The sequence below is a fragment of the Suncus etruscus genome, chromosome 7 (assembly GCF_024139225.1).
Source record: "Suncus etruscus isolate mSunEtr1 chromosome 7, mSunEtr1.pri.cur, whole genome shotgun sequence".
NCBI lineage: Eukaryota > Metazoa > Chordata > Mammalia > Eulipotyphla > Soricidae > Suncus > Suncus etruscus.
The window spans coordinates 77231845-77249323 of record NC_064854.1 but is presented as its reverse complement, the minus strand read 5'-3'; the positions used below and the strand labels follow the sequence as shown (position 1 = coordinate 77249323).

The following is a 17479-nucleotide window of genomic DNA, read 5'->3' as shown; positions in this document are numbered from 1 at the left end:
AAATACAATGCACTTGAACTCAGCAGCATTGTTTTTATTAGATGGGTTATTTATGAAGAGAATATCTCAGCAGGGAAATTAGGGCAAATTTATAGGAGAATTAGGAATACCTGAAATTCAGATAAAGAGGAGTAAAATGAAACAGGTTGGAAACCATGAGCACAACCACAAGTGTGCAATTTTATTTTGATTCCATGGCAAAACTATGCAAATCAACTCATGTTTCATTTAGAAAAATAGAAAAAAACTTCAATAAAAATTGATTTTATTTATTTTAACATAATGACCCATCAGATAAACTTTTCCTATCCCATAAATGTTTCTGCTATAATTTTTTATTTTTATATACAAAAATGGCCTTGAGGAATGCTAAGGAATATTATGTTATTTTCCCAGTTCATATTACTATGAACTATTACATGTTTCTTTTCTCATCGGGTGTTATTTATATGACTTAATACAATTTTTTTTTAAATTCAGTGGCTAGGGCAAATAAAATAAAAGAAACTTAACCTAAAGATATTCTGCCAAGCATTAAATTTGGAACCTAATTTGACCGAATAGGTTTTTTTAAAAACAGTAACCAGTGTTATTTTGTTTGTAAATATCACTAGTTTCATTCATTTACTTTTAATTTTCTGAGTTACCTTTTTAATATCAGTCTTTAAAAAACATTCTATTGACCTCTACAAAAGGCCAATAGTCTTAGGTAAAATCATTAAGGTATTTACCAAGCACCTTAATTTCATAAATAATGGGATGCATGAAAAATAAATATCAAAAACTCAAATTTTAAACTCTTCTAGAGATAATTAAAAAAGAATAAATAACAAATGTAAAATAATATGTCAAAGAAATGTCTTCAGTTGCTTTTAAAGCAAAAGAAGAACTATATATAAAAAGTGTATCATGTATCATTCAAAACAGAAGACACAAACTAGTATCAACTAAATGAAAGAAAAAGACCACCTAGTACCCACTTTCAACTTCTGGTAACATTTTTTAATATTTTTATTTAAGAACCATACATATTTGTAGTTGTCTTCAAGACAGGCACTCTTTTTCTCACACACTATCATTGTCATGGTAGTTGTTGGTGTACTTATTTCTCTAACTGTACTCACCAATTTTGTGATAAATTTTATATCATAGACTGGTCCTTCCAAACTTCATCTCTATTGTCTCTCAGTTTTATTACTGTATGGTTTTTTATTTTTCTTAAATCCCTCAGATGAGTGAGACATTTTTGTGTCTATCTCTTTTTATCCGATTCATTTCACTCAGTATAATGGTTTCCATATCCATCCATGTATAGGAAAATTTCATAACTTCATTTTTTTCTGATGGCTGCATAGAATTTTATTATGAATTTAACATTAAAATACCACAGTTTTTAGCTCAACTGTTGTTGAGCATCTAGGTTGTTTCCAGATTCTGGGTATTGTAAATAGCACTGCAGTGAATATAGTTGCACGGAAGGCATTTTTGTATTGTGATTTTGTGTTCCTAGAGTATATTGGAAGGATTGGTATTTCTGAATAATATGGGAGCTCAATTTCCAGTTTTTTGAGAAATAGCCATATTGTTTTTTCAAAAAGGCTTGACTAGACAGCATTCCCTCCACCCAGCAGTGAATGAGGGTTCCTTTCTCCCTATGTCCCCACCAGCACTGTTTGTTCTTGTCATGGTATTGGAATAAAGACAATGAGTAAGATCAATAAAATAGACTTGAGTATTCAAAAAATGTTCCCAGACATACAATCAATCTTTGATAAGGGGGCAAGAAACTACACTAAAAACTAACACAACAATGTTAAAGAATGAGAGAAGTAGAATGCCTGTTGTGAATACAGGCAGGGGTGGGGGATGTGGGGAAAATTGGTGATGAGAATGTTGCACTGGTGATGGGGAAGTGTTCTTTATATAACTAAAACCCAACTACATACATGCTTATAATCGTGGTGCTTAAATAAGAATTTATATTAAAAAAATAAACACTGTCTGCCCAACTCCCCACCTCTTGGGACCAGAAAGATAAAAAAAAAAAGAGATAGAGTGACAACATAAATCAAAAAGATGAATCCAACCTTCTGTTGCCTACAAGAAACACACCTGAATAGTCAGAACAAACAGACTCAAAATCAAAGGCTGGAGGAAAAATGTTCCAAGCAAACAATACCCTTAAAAAAGGTGGACTGGGGCCGGGAAGGTGGCGCTAGAGATAAGGTGTCTGCCTTGTAAGCGCTAGCCAAGGAACGGACCACGGTTCGATCCCCCGGCGTCCCATATGGTCCCCCCAAGCCAGGGGCAATTTCTGAGCACTTAGCCAGAAGTAACCCCTGAGCGTCAAACGGGTGTGGCCCAAAAACCAAAAAAAAAAAAAAAAAGAAAGAAAAAAAAAAAAAAGGTGGACTGCCAATACACATGAAAGTGTATTGGCACTACAGACAATGACTTGGGTTGGACAACCTAATATGCCTGGAGCCTAGAGTTGTTCTTATACCAGAAAACTTTAGGGGTAAGTTCTCCTTGTATTTAGGCCAAGGCTTTTCCTTTCCATGTCCCCTATATTTTACTGGGTCAATACAAACCATTTCCACGCTAACACCATCTTTATTGTGCTCCTTTGACTCATCCTTAATAAAATAATGTATTATGATCAATTGTGTCAACAATACTATAGCTTTTAATGTTAAAGGAGTTGCATAAATTTTGTGGCTTTAGATTGCTTTGTGTACTGCTAAGAAATGTTATAATGTACTACAATCTGGGGGCTCGAGGGACAAAGTAAATGTGCATGTATTTACTTTTCTTAATTTTTTGGCTGAAAATTCAAAATTAAGGTGTCAGCAAGATGATTTCTTTGATAATTCTGTTTATGGGTGATTGCTTTCCCATTGTAACTTCAACTTGTCCTTTCTTTGCATCTTTGTCTTCAATAAAATTAAAAAAATTATTTTGAATATAAAAAAGTGACACAAATTTGCAACAGAAAGAAATTGTACTACTAAATATATATGCATCCAATAAGAGACCAGCAAAATATCTAGTACAATTATTGACAAATTTGAAAGAGGATATCCAGAATAACACAATAATTGTGGGAAACCTCAACACTGCTCTACCCTGTCAACACTTGATGGGGCAACCAGACTGAATTCCAACAAAAATATACTATATCTGAAAAAAAAAATGAAAGAAAGATGGATGGACACTCCATCCCCAGAAACCTGGATACACATTCTTCTTCAGTGTACATGGGTAATTCTCCAGGATAGACCACATACTGGCACATAAAGCACACCTCCATAAAATCAAGAGGATAGAAATTTTGTAAGCTACCTTCTCTGACCAAAAGGCTCTGAAATTAGATGTGAACTACAAAGGGGCACATATTACACATTTAGTAAGAAATAGAAGCAACATTAAAATGCAGGGATTCTGATGGTAGAAAATGCACACTTAAACGTTTCACACACACACACACACACAAAAAAAAAAGAACCCCACTATCCTACTTTGTCTTGTTTTAGGTCCATACCAGCAGTTTTTGGACTAACTCTTTCCTCTGTAACTCAGGATTCCTACTGGGGGTGCTTGCAGTTTGTGGGATGGTATGAATGTCAGGAATCAAATTGAACTTGGCAGTAGGCAAGACAAGTGTCCCAGCAGCTGTACTGCCACTCAGAACCACAAACTTTAATGTTTTCACAGAGAGGAACAAGTTAGTGCACTGGAATGAAATAGATTTGAAGTTACTAAAAATATAAATAGAAGCTAGAAAGATATCTCAAAAAGCTCCAACATAGGTTAATATTTTAAAGCACTGGGTTTGGTCTTTAACATCATATAGATTTTATCAATCCCTTCTATGTTCATCTTTTTTCTTTATCTCCCTTCCTTTTTCCCCCCAACTCTTCAAGGCATGACCTCTAAATATGGTCTTTAAGCATACGTTTAGTATGAAAAGTTGTGATACAAATAAAAACAACATAGATTGAACTATAAACTTTGATATCTGAAAACAAAATTCTGTGTCCTAAAAGGCAAAATACATTTAAAACATAAAATGAATAAGAAAGACCTTATACAGCTGTACAATAATAAAAAGCAGGGAAAGTAGAAAACTCTGGGTAATTCTCTAGGACAAAGGCTAATCTCTGGAATTAAAATTTGTAATAAAATACGAATAAATGCTAATAATAATGTAATATTGGTTTCTTTGTTCTATTTGTCAATATACACAATATTTTGAGAAAAGAATCTCAATAAAATTATTCAAATAAAAATCTTCAGTTATAAGTATTTATATTGTATTGTTTTATTAGAATAAATGTTTTTTAAATATAATTTTTATTTTGATCACAGTGGCTTACATATTGTTGACAATAATATTTGAGGTACATATTTACATAAAATAAGGGGGGATTCCCATCACCAAATTGTCCTCCCTATTCCTCCGTTTTTGTTTTCCCTCCCATTTCTTTTTCCCTCACCCCCAGGGCGACTAGAGTGTGTGGTCCCCTCTGTATCTAACCTACTACTTAGTAGTCTTGGACCTGTTTGGCTTGACGCCTCCCTTATTTCCCCCTCTAACTGGAGGCAGTACTAGCTATTTCAAGTTGTGTGGTTTTGCCTGAAAAAGAAAAAAGTAATAAACTGGGGTAAGAGTCTAATACCCCGAAAATGGGCGAGTCCTTCCAGAGGCTCTCATCATCGATTTGGGGGATGGAGGAGAAAGGGAAGGTGGAACACTTCACCAGCACCAAAAGACGTTTCAAATATCCAGTGAGGACTCCAGCTTTATCGATAAGCACCACACAAAACAAAGAAAAAACAGAACAAGACAAACAAAAACAAACAAATGTACAAAAAAAAATACGCCATGGTCTTGAAATAAGAAACTTGGCATAGCACATAATGAAAGAAAAGAAAGGGAGAGAAAAAATAAGTATAACTGGGGACAACAATTTCAATGATCACACCTAACCAGAGAAATCGACCAAAATAGATAGGTAGGTAAGAATAACAACAACAACAACAATAATAATAATAATAATAATAATAATAATAATAATAATAAATGAAGGTAAAAGTATATATATATATAAAAAAATAACCAAGGTTTCGTGCTTTTTGTTTGTTTGTTTTTATTTTTGTTTTTTTTTGTTTTTCCCTCCTGCCCTGGCACAGTAAATATTGGGGTCATTCAAAAAGGATTTCACTTGGCCTAAGAAATATGGGGTTTCTCCGTCATTGGAGTATACTGTCATGGGATCAACACTAGGCTTTGCTCAGGATCATTTACTCTCCCGGTGGTGTTTTTGTGGCGTTTGGAAGATTTCTGCTCTGTCCAGGGTGATACAATCAGAGCTCTGTGTTTAGAGGTCTCAGTATCTGCACAGATCTTGAGATGGTATTTATGATGAAGTCAGTCTTTGTGGTTGTGGTTCTAGAGGTTCTGTTCCCTCAGTGTCATTATAATCCATCTTCTGTGATTGGTGATCTTGGTCTTTGCACTGAGCCTAGGATGGCACCTAGGATAGCGTCTTTCTTTGTGATTCCAGAAGCCCCATTCCGTTACAATTGTCTCTGCAGGACCTTTGGGGTTGGGGATCATGATTATTGTGCAGGTCATAGTTCAAACCCTAAACTAGGGCTTTTATATTGGTCCCAAGATGTATACAGTCTGGTCATGGTTCTATTAGCCAGTCATCTGTAAATCGCGATCTTGGATTTTGGACCTACCAAAGGGTGCTAAGTCTTCTGGTTTCTTCTTGTCGTTAACTGGTAGGGTAGGCTAATCTGCTCTAAGGTCAAGTTGTTCACATTTTCCTCGTTGTCAGGATATCATGTTAGAGCTGGCCCTTGTTGTTGACCCCACAGTATTAAGGCTGTCCTGGATGGTATTTGTTTCCTGCAGCTATTGTGAAGAGCTGTGCCATTTCTATGTCTGAGATCCAGGGTTCAAGGCTGGTTGAATGGTATATAATCACCTGAGGTCTAAGTTGATTCCACATGACATATTTTCCAGGTAGGAGATATCCCTGTATTGTAAACAATTATGAGTTCCTTTCTCTAATAGATAAGAGCTCTTATTATTTTTTTTTAATATGTAAGATTTCCCCTTTATTTAGTGTGCCTTTGCAGGGGAAAACAGTGCTACATTATATTGTCAGTGTATTTGGGGGTGCGCAGAAGGAATAACAGAAACAGGTCCCATACCCAAAAATGATAAAAAAAGGGGGGGAATAAAAATGTATGTGCTCACAAATGTATATGTAGGACAGACATTTAAAAAATAAATAAATTGAAAAAAATAAATAAAGGAAAAAGGAATAAAAGTGGTGCAAAAGACTACCTTACATTTGGGGGAGAGCAGGTAATGAGGTGGTGTATTACAGGTCTTATGCCTATGTTGGAAGTACAGTTTTTCCCATTGTCTTTTGGGTTTTTCTTGTGGAGTGTGGGTTCCCAGGGATCTTTCTATCACACCCCCTGACCTTCTTCAGATTGGTAAGAATTTGCTGGAGGGAGGTCTTAAAAGAGTTCTTGCATTGGGGATACTTTTGGGCCTAGGTCCGGTTTCAAGAAACAGTCCACGTTAGGGGAAGTTGGTAGGGAGGGCTGTGCCGCATGAGTCTGCAAGGGGGTTGGCTGTCTTTTCTTGCAGGAGACGAGGTGTGGGTTTATCTGGGTGTCCCCTCGCCTGGGTGCAGGGTACTGGTTCGTTGGGTGGGAGGTCGATCTTGATGCCTAATGGAATAAGGACTGAGGGTGGGGAGTTTTAATATGGTGGGAGATCTGGATGGGATTGAGGGGTGAAAGGATAGTTGGATTTCCGGAGGGGAGAAAGGGGAAGGTATATGAGAGGGGTATGAAGGGAGAGAAAAGAGAAAATACCTTAGAAAGAAAGGGGGAAGGGAACGGGAAAAAAAGTAAAGAGAAGAGTAGAAAAGAGAAAAAATGAAGGTGAAAGTGAGCCCCCCAAAACCAAATAAAGCCATAAAAAATGGGGAGATGAAATGAATAGACACTTCTCTGAGGAAGACAGAAGGATGGCCAACAAACACATGAAAACATGCTCACCTTCACTCATCATCAGGGAGATCCAAATCAAGACAACAATGAGATACCACCTTACACCAGTGAGGATGGCTCACATCAAAAAATAATGGAAACAACCTTTGTTGGCAGGGATGCGGTATGAAAGGAACTCCCATCCACTGCTGGTGGGAATGCCCCCTAGTCCAACACCTATGGAGGAAAGTCTGGAGAGTGCTCAAAGAACTCAGAATTGAGCTGCCATTTGACCCAGCAATTGCTCTCCTAGGCATATACCCATGTGAGATTGGTCTGTAGTTTTTTTTCTTGGTGGTATCTTTGCCATCTTTGGGAATGAGTGTGATATTTGCCTCATAGAAGGAGTTAGGGAGGATTCCTGTTTTTTCTATGGCTTGGAAGAGCCTATGGAAAAGTGGTAGTAAATCTTCCCGGAATGTTTGGTAGAATTCACCTGTAAATCCATCTGGGCCTGGGCTTTTGTTCTTAGGGAGTATTTTAATTACATCTTCAATTTCCTCTGAGGTGATTGGTCTGTTTAGGCTTTCTAGTTCTTCCTTTTCCAGTCTTGGAAGAGGGTGTTTGACCAAGAATCTGTCAATTTCTTCTGGGTTCTCTATCTTAGCTGAGTATAGTTGTTCATAATATGATCTTATGATATGTTGTATTTCTTGAGGTTCTGTTGTAATCTCTCCCCTTTCATTTGTGATCCTACTGATTTGGGAGTTTTCCCTCTTCTTTTTGGTGAGTTTTGCCAGTGGTTTGTCTATCTTGTTTATTTTTTCGAAAAACCAACTCCTGGTCTCATTGATTTTTTGGATTGTTTTCTTAGTTTCTATGCTGTTTATTTTGCTCTGGTTTTTATTATTTCTTGCCTTCTGGTCATGGTTGGATTTCTCTGTTGGTGTTGTTCCAATTCTTTTAGGTGATCTTTTAAACTGTTGGTTTTGTTATTTTCTTGTTTCTTGACATAGGCCTGTATTGCTATGAGTTTCCCCCTAATTACTGCTTTTGCTGTGTCCCACAAATTTTGACATGTTGTCTCTTCATTGTCATTTGTCTCAAGGAATCTTTTTATTTCTTCCTTGAGTTGTTCTTTGATCCAGCTGTTGTTGAGCAGCATGTTGTTTAATCTCCAGGTATTAGTTTTTCTCCATTGTTTCTTCTTGACATCAATTTTGAGTTCTGTTGCATAGTGATCTGAAAGGGTACTTCTAATGATCCTTACCTTTGTGGTCTTGTATAGGTTGGTTTTGTATCCCAAGACATGGTCTATTCTGGAGAAGGTTCCATGTGGGCTTGAGAAGAATGTGTATTCTGCTTTCTGGGGATGGAGGGCTCTATATAAGTCTATTAGCCCTAAATCTTCTAATTTTTCATTTAGAGCTCTTATTTCTTTGCTATTTTTCTGTTTGGTGGATCTGTCCAGTGGTGATAGTGGAGTATTGAGGTCCCCTACTACTATCACATTTCCCTTCATGTGTTTCTCCAGGTTTATGAGCAGTTGCCTCACATATTTTGCTGACTCTACATTGGGTGCATAGATATTGACCAGGGTTAGTGTTTCTTGATCTAATGTTCCCCTGATCAGTAAGTAGTGACCCTCTTTATCTCCGACCACTTTCTTGAGGTTGAATGCAATTTGGTCTGATATAAGAATGGCTGTCCCTGCTCTTTTTTGTTTTCCATTGGCCTGAATAATTACTTTCCATTCTTTGATTCTAAGCCTATGCTTATCCTGTAGCTGTAGGTGTGTTTCTTGTAGACAGCAGAAGTCCGGTTTATTTTTCCTAATCCAGTTCTCTACTATGTGTCTTTTAATTGGAGATTTTAGTCCATTAACATTTAGGGAGATTATTGAGAGAGAGGACTGTTGTGCAGTTGTGTTGTGTAAGGTGGCTTTTGTTACAATCGGGGGTTTGGATTGTGTAATTCATCTCTGAGTAGGTCGTTTAGGATCGGCTTTGTTTGCACAAATAGCTCTAGTTCGGTCTTGTTTAAAAATGTTTTCAGTCTGTTCTCCCATATGAATGATAATTTTGCCGGGTATTGGACTCTAGGTTGGAAGTTTCTTTCATTCAGTCGTTTAAATATGTCATTCCACTGTCTCCTTGCTTGAATTATTTTGATTGGGAGATCTGGTTTGATTCTTATGTCCCTACCTTTGTATTTGAGGCTTTTTTTCTCTCTTATTGCCTTAAGAAGTTCCTCTTTCTCTTTGTTTTTTGCCATTTGGATTACTATATGTCTTGGTGTAGGTTTATTAGGATCTATTTTACTAGGAACTCTCTTGATTTCCTGGATTTGCCCTGAAGTTTCATTCCAAAGGTTGGGGAAGTTCTCTGCTATTATCTCTCTGACTACTTGTTCTTCCCCTTTCCCTATTTCCTCCCCTTCTGGTATACCCATGATTCTTAGATTGTTTCTTTTGTCCTTGTTCATTAGGTACTGGACTTTTCCTTCCAGTGCTTTGCCTTTTATTTCTTTGTTGGTTTCTTGGTCATTTTTTGTTTGCCGTTTTCCTTCGAGTTCTTCGATGTGTTTCTCCAACTCTGTGTTTCTGCTAGTAAGGCTTGTTACTTTGTCTGTTAATTCCTTCACTTCTTTTTGTATGGACTCTCTCATACTCTTTAACATTTCTTCTTTAATTTGGGTGATTCGTTCCTCCATAGATATCTTATACTCGGTAGCTAAAGTTTCTCTCATTTCTTTTATTAGTTCTTGCGTTTCCTTCCTCATTGCTGCTTTTAGGTTGCTTTCCCACAGATCTGTGCATTTTGGCGGACTTGGAAGCTTGTTGGGGTTTGTCTCCATATCTTCAGATCTTAGGGTTCTCTTTGATTTACCCATATTTCCTTGTGTTTATTGGTGTGCTTTGGAGTGCTGTTTCTTCCAATTTCAGTCTGTTTTGATCCCCTGTGGTGTGGGAATAGGTCCCCTCCCTGAGGGTGGATCTAGTGGTACTGTTGGGTGGGCTTGCTGCGGTTTGGCTCCTCTTGTGCTCTTTCTGTGGCCTGATTCGTTGCTTTGCCCTATTGTTGTCAGCTATTTCTGGAAGGCAGGAGATACCCGACGGGGGGCGGGGCACGCTCATGCGGTCCTCGTGGGTGAGCAGAACTTCCCTAACTTCCCGTGGGCAAAGAAACCCCAGCAGGAGCATGGCAGCCATTCACGGGGTCGGAGTAGGTGGGCGGGGCTTCCCTACCTTCCAGGGGACACGGGAACCCCAGCAGGAGCGAAGCAACCATTCGCGCAGTAGGGGCAGGCGGGCGGGGCTTCCTTACCTTCCCGGGGGTATGGGAACCCCAGCAGGAGGAAGGCAGCCGTTCGCGCGGTCGGAGCGGGCGGGCGGGGCTTCCTTACCTTCCCGGGGGTATGGGAACCCCAGCAGGAGGAAGGCAGCCATTCGCGCGGTCGGGGCGGGCGGGCGGGGCTTCCTTACCTTCCTGGGGGCAAGGGAACCCCAGCAGGAGGAAGGCAGCCATTCACGGGGTCTAGAATAAATGTTTTATTTATTTTTAAATAATATCTTTATTTAAGCAGCATGATTACAAACATGATTGTAGTTGTGTTTCAGTCAAACAGAATATCCTCCTTCACCAATGCAGCAATCCCATCACCAAAGCCACCCATTTCCACCCTCCCCCACTCACGATATGAAGCTTAACACAGAGAGGCGAATGTAGTTAGAGAAATAAGTACACTAACTACTATCATGACAATGTTAATGAGTGAGAGTAGGATGACTGTCTAATACAAGCAGAATAAAATTTTTTAAAGAACTACTAAGTTTAAGAGGAATAACTTTTTCCTTTCTTAGCCTTCTAGTGAAAAATATGTTTGGGCTGGGAAATGATCACCCTAGGGGACTATTTCCTCACACACAATCTGCCTTTTGAATATTTCAAGTCTTTATTCAGCTGTTATGTTTTTGAAGTTAACTTCATGAGTTACTGTTCATGTTAACGGAGCATCTGGTATTAACACAATAATTATTTACTTCCTGGCATTATTTAACTAAAAAAAATCACACACAATCATCCTCCTTCTGCCATAATTTTATTCTCTTTCTATCAATATAATCTAGTAGAGAAGAACATAGAGAAAGTTTTTAAATAGATATTTGAGTCAAGTGGATACTAAGGCCCACCTTTATAACATCTAATAATTATTATGCTTCATCTCAGTTCTCAATAAAACTTTTCTTAGAAGACAATTTATATCTTTTTCTTTGTTTTTTTTTGGGGGGGGTCGCACCCGGCGGTGCTCCGGGGTTACTCCTGGCTGTCTGCTCAGAAATAGCTCCTGGCAGGCACGGGGGACCATATGGGACACTGGGATTCGAATCTTTGGTCCTGGATTGGCTGACTGCAAGGCAAACACCGCTGTGCTATCTCTTTGGGCCTGACAGTATATATCTTACCATAAAAATTGTGTATTGCTTCCTGGAGCAGGATTTTTAGCCAGCACAAACTGGCAGCTGGCAGGCCTCCCCATGTGCCAGCGGCCTTTTGGTTCGGCCTAGGGTAGGGGGGCCCAGACCTGGGTCACCCGACCCCCCTCTCCCCCATTCCTCCGGATCTCCACGTGGGTTCCAGGAAGGAGCTGATGGGGCACCCTGGGTTTTCCCCACTCCCAGGCTGGGCCCGGTCACTGGCCTAGGGTGGGGCTCAAATCCCTGTCCTTCGGGCTTGGGAGAGTCTCTCTCCCTTCCTGGAGCAGGATTTTTAGCCGGCACAGAATGGTAGCTGGCAGGCCTCCCCATGTGCCAGCGGCCTCTTGGTTCGGCCTAGGGTAGGGGGGCCCAGACCTGGGTCACCCGACCCCCCTCTCCCCCATTCCTCTGGATCTCCAGGTGGGTTCCTGGAAGGAGCTGACAGGGCACCCTGGGTTTTCCCCACTCCCAGGCCGGCCCGGACACTGGCCTAGGGTGGGGCTTAGGGGGTGGAGTTTGAGCTGGTGGGTGGCAGATAGCTGCTCAGCTATACTCAGGCTGTCACTGGAAATTTCATACCAGTCTACATTTTGCAAACCGCGTGGGGGCTAGCACCCCCATGTGAACATTTGCTCCTCCCAACCATCAGTACCCCAGATTTACCCTTCTTAACTTCAGTAACACATAGTTCTAATCTCTGACCTAAGACATACAGTAGTTCTATCAAATCCCAGAACTATTTAGAAGGACACAAATTGAACACATATTGAACACATATATCTTTTGAATATTTTATGGGTATTTTCTTTAACTGATGTAACTCTCTATATATTCTTCTACCATGATGTTTCTATCCACTTTTCATCTTGTCTTTTCTTTGTAAGCTGTTCAGTAAGGATTGTTGGTGGAACTGTCCCTCAGTTTGATGCCTATGATTGAACTATGTCATGGAAATTGCTGGTCTTGTTCCTATTGCCTCCAGATGCACCAATAACGCTTCATGGCATTGATCCTTGTTTGCATAGACACATTAAAATGGGAAAACACCATACATACAGATAAGTTCTTATCTAATAAATCTCAGTACAATGTACCTTACACCCTGAACATTGATATAATGACCTGGCACAGGCCTCAGAAGAATGGGCATCCTCCATTCACGCCGGAACCAGGCAAGCTATCTACGAAACATCCAAGGTCTTTTATAGCAACAGCTGGAAGCAGTCCTCTACCAGGAAAGACACTACCAAGGGTCTGACATTGACCTCCTAAAAAGAGACTTCCGTTTACACTGAGAAGACATGACAACAACAATGACCTGCTCTACAGGACATGGTTCTCTCTAGTGTCCCTTAAGTGTGAGGGGAAACAAGAGGATGCTCTGCACCATCCTGACTGCAATATGGGATATGCAGACTCCAGGATCTTTAATACAGAAGCATGATACCAACAACAGAGACTATGTGAGGAATGGAGGTGTATTGCCACTACAGACGATGACTTAAATTGGACAAAGTAGTTTGCCTGGAGCCTAGAATCAGTCCTGTGCCAGGAAACTTCAGGGGTAGGGTCTCCTTGTATTTAGACCATAATTTGTCTTTCCATGTCCCTTATGTTTTGGTGGGCCTATGCAAACAAATGCCACTTTAATACCGTTTTTTACTATGTTCCCTTGACTCCAATCCTTAAGAAAAACAACCCACTAAAACTTTTGAGGTTAACTTAAACTAGTAAGCATGTGCATGGAACTAGAGAAATGTACTTTGCCCTCAATGTTTAAGGAGTTACATAAGTCTAATGTCTTTAGATTATATTGTGTGCTGCTAAGAAATAGTATGTACTACAACTGGGGATTTGAGGGACAAAGTAATTGTATTGTACATGGGTTCAGTTTTGTTTTTCTTAATGTTCTTTGGCTGAAAGTTCAAGGCTGGGATATCATCGATGGGAATACCGAGAATTCTGTTTATGGGTGATTGGGCTTCCACTGTAACTTTACCCTGTCCTCTTTCTTTGCATCTTTGTTGTCATAATTAAAATAAAATTTAAAAAAAAATAATACAAAAATTGTGTATTAAAAACAATCTTATTTTCTATCCTTTATAAAGTTAAAAATCAACATTTTGTGGCCAAAGAGATAGTATGGAGTTAGGGCATTTCCTTTGCATGTCTTGCATGCAGAATGATGGTGATTTCGAATCTTGGCATTCCATATGGTCCTCCAAGCCTGCCAGGAGCTATTTCTGAGCATAGAGCCAGGAGTAACCCCTGAGCACTGCAGGTGTGACCAAAAAAAACAACAAAAAATTTTTTTTGTCTAAACTGATTTTAGAAAGAATATTCTCTTAGGCATTTTTGTAAAAGCTAAGTCCCCTGAAACCCTTGGTTAAAACTGTGGCATCAGTGGAAAAAAATATCTCTACCATAAGCTCAAGAATGATATATATGAAAGTCATACAATGTCCAGAAATTAAAAAGATATAATTTAAATTTTACAATACATACCTTCCTTCACAAATCAGATTAGTACTGATTAGTTTATCACACAGTTTATATCTTACCATGAAAATTATTTATTAAAAAACAATGTTATTTTCTATCCTTTATAAAGTTAAAAATCAACATTTTGGGGCCAAAGAAATAGTATAGAGGTGGGACAATTATTTGATGCCCCTGACAATGAAAAGACACTAATGCATAAAGTGAAAACATACATTTACTACTCAATAACCCTTATTTTCAATTTCCAGTTTTTTGTGGAGAGTACACTTGCTCATATTTTCAACAACAATAAAAAACAAACAAAACACTTTGAGTATACTATACATAGTAGTAAAATCATTATTCATAGGTATTTAGTTGGCTTCTTCATTGCACAGAAGTAGCTATAATTAGATCTATACTTTACATGCCATTACTTTGAATACTTGAATTTAACTAATTATGTGCCTTGTGCTAGTAAGTATGCTTTTGAATTTTATTTTCTGAGATTTATCAAAGCAAAATGCAAAGCTTCCCAGGCCAGATCACAATATACTTCCTGATCTGCAATTTGGTTATTCGCAACTTTCTGTCAGAATTACATGATGTTAGATACATACATTTTAAAAAATAATTAGCAATTATTTTATATATATATATATATATATATATATATATATATATAGCAATGCTATATATGTTGGGCCAAGAGAGATAGCATAGCGGCATTTGCCTTGCAAGGAGCCGATCCAGAACCAAAGGTGGTTGGTTTGAATCCCAGTGTCTCATATGGTCCCCCATGCCTGCCAGGAGCTATTTCTGAGCAGACAGCCAGGAGTAACCCCTGAGCACCACCAGGTGTGGCCGAAAAACCAAAAAAAAAAAAGCTATATGTTGGCAATCTATTATTTTAATATTTTAGTTATTATATATTATATTTATACTGCTTGGCATTTCAAATATAATTTGAAAATGGGTATTTACTTGAAATCATTGAATTTCAAAACATATTATTTATTATATAAAAGAAGAGCTCTCACTAAATAAAAAATATGCTTTTCACAAGTTTTAACCAAAATGATCTAGAATATTTGAACAGATATATCACCATTGAGGAAATTAAAATGATAATCCCAAAAATAGAAGCCCAGGTCCAGATGGATTCACTACTGTAAAGAAACTACTGTCAAGCCTTTTCATGCTTTTTTTTATAAAATTGAATATAGATGCAAAGATCTAAAAAAAACATACTAAAAATTGAATTGAATAGCTCATCAAGAAGGATATACAGAAGTGAGAGGACCCCACCGTCAAAAGCGGAGACTGCTCCCTGCCCTATAGCGCCTGGAACTCACATCATTTCCAGTTGAACAGACCCTGTCCTTAAAGACAGACCCAGAGGAGCATAGCTACTCCACATAGCTCCATGGTCACAAACCTCTCATAATCAAGGAACCCCAGCACAGCACATAGATAACACTACCTGCATGCATGACAATAGAGAAATAATGCAGACACCCACCATACTTAGAAAACAAAGTGATAGTTCTGATGACTTTAAAAGTACCAATTACTTAATTAGACTTTAGAGAGTATATATGGAGGATGCTCACAGAACTCAAATAAAAATTGGAACAAACTGACCTAAATACAAACAAGAATCCATAGGACAACTGGCTTAGGCCCAGAGTGGAGCATGGATGCCTAGGTGTTGGGGGAAAGGCAAGTGAAGGCCCGACCAGCTGGGACTCATGGCTGAGTACTGCTGGCTCCCAGGTGGAGAAAGAGGGCAAATGGCTGAGGCCCGGAGCAGAGCACAGATTCCCAGGTGTTGGGGAAAAGGGGAATGAGGGCGTGACTGGCTAGGTCTCAGGGCACAATGCTGTTGGCTCCCAGATGAAGGAAGAGAGTGGATGGCTGAGGCCCAGAGCAGAACAAGAATTCCCAGGTGTTGGGGGAAAAGAGAGTGAACAACAGACTGGTAAGGACTCAGGGTGGAGCACCCATGACTCCGAGGTGGGGGAGGGAGCGAGTGACCTAAGCACAACTACGCCCTTACCATTGTGGCTAGGAGTGGAACTGTACTTACTGGCAAGAAGGGGAGGGCGATTGACCCAGGCTCAACTGGAGGATGGGGAGGGGCCAAACCTCAGCAACCTCAGCCAACACATCCACCAAGAGCCACACTCGGAGAAGGGTCACATCCGCATGCCCCAGGTGGCAAAAGGGGGCTGAAATTTGAAGTCACCACACTCCAAGACAAACGAATAAACGCAAAGAAATATGTTTAAATAAAAAAAGAAAAAAAGAGGTATCACTTTGGGGCTGAAGAGTTAGTACAGGGCGCGTGCACACACACACACACACACGCACGCACGCACACACACACACACACACACAGGAAATTTGAAAACCTTTAAACTGTGATTCACCAGCCCAATATATATTTTATATTCATTTTACTGATTTGCTTATCTTTGTTTTTTCTTCTCTCTTATCTTCGGTTTGTCCTTTCTTTCTCTCCTAATTATGTCTTAGCTAATTATTATTTTTTCTTAATTCAAGTATTTCTTAAGAGCTCAGATCTTTCCTATAAAGGTCAGGCCTCCAACAACAACTTAAGAATAGATCTCTAATATCTTTCTATATTTGTACATGAATTTGTATATAGTGGATTCCTCTCTGATTGCCAAACCTAAATTGTAAACAATCTATGTGTATAGTTTATATAGCCCCTGTTATATATTATCCCTCTTCCCCTCTTCAAAAATTTTTCTATTCTCTCATCCTCCAATCCTGATCCATTATCCTTCCTTATTTAACCCTCTTCATTCTCAGTTCTTTACCCATTAGGTAAGAAGACTGACCTCCTACCCCAATAAACCACCACACTGCTCTCAAAGTGAAAGGACACCCACACAGTCCCACATCTCATTCTCAGCAAGATATAACCAACACTTCTGCTGACTCATGCTATGTGGCCCTTCTCACCCTCTCCAAATGTGGTCTGTTGCATGCTACCAAACTCAGCCCCAGAAAGACCCCCAATTCAAGGACACTACTTGATCCCTTACTGCTGCAAATCATTTCTCAAACTCAACAAAACCATGGTGTGGGATGAAAATGTGCCCTGGATTTCACTCCCTCCCACAAGAATATCTCAAAAGACTTAATGGAGTCTATATTGCTCGTATATTTAATATCTCTATAATAATACTTCTTAGTGAGTTTATTCCCAAATGTAAAGATTTTCTTCTCCATCACTTATTTTCTTTAATTACTTTTTTCAAATTTATTTTTATTTATTTCTCTATATATTTTTTCTTTAACTTCACCTGTTTTGAATCTGCTTGCTATAAAAACGTAGAAGAAAAAGTATTTCTTGGGATAAAAGCTCAGGTCAAAACCAGGGCCCAGAGATTGTGTAACTTGTCATTATACCCACACGTGCAGTTGCAATATAATATGGCACCATTCCCATTTGCATAGGCACACTTAAAA

General features: G+C 39.0%; 1 protein-coding gene across 1 annotated transcript in view; it reads left to right on the top strand.

Annotated features, from left to right (window-relative positions):
* The first annotated feature begins 1878 nt into the window (after positions 1 to 1878).
* PHF3 (PHD finger protein 3) overlaps positions 1879 to 17479 on the top strand; it is a 425013-nt gene continuing 409412 nt past the window's right edge. Inside the window, exon 1 of the mRNA XM_049776751.1 lies at positions 1879 to 1892. The gene's annotated coding sequence lies outside the window, so the exon portion shown is untranslated. The remainder of the gene's footprint in view (positions 1893 to 17479) is intronic.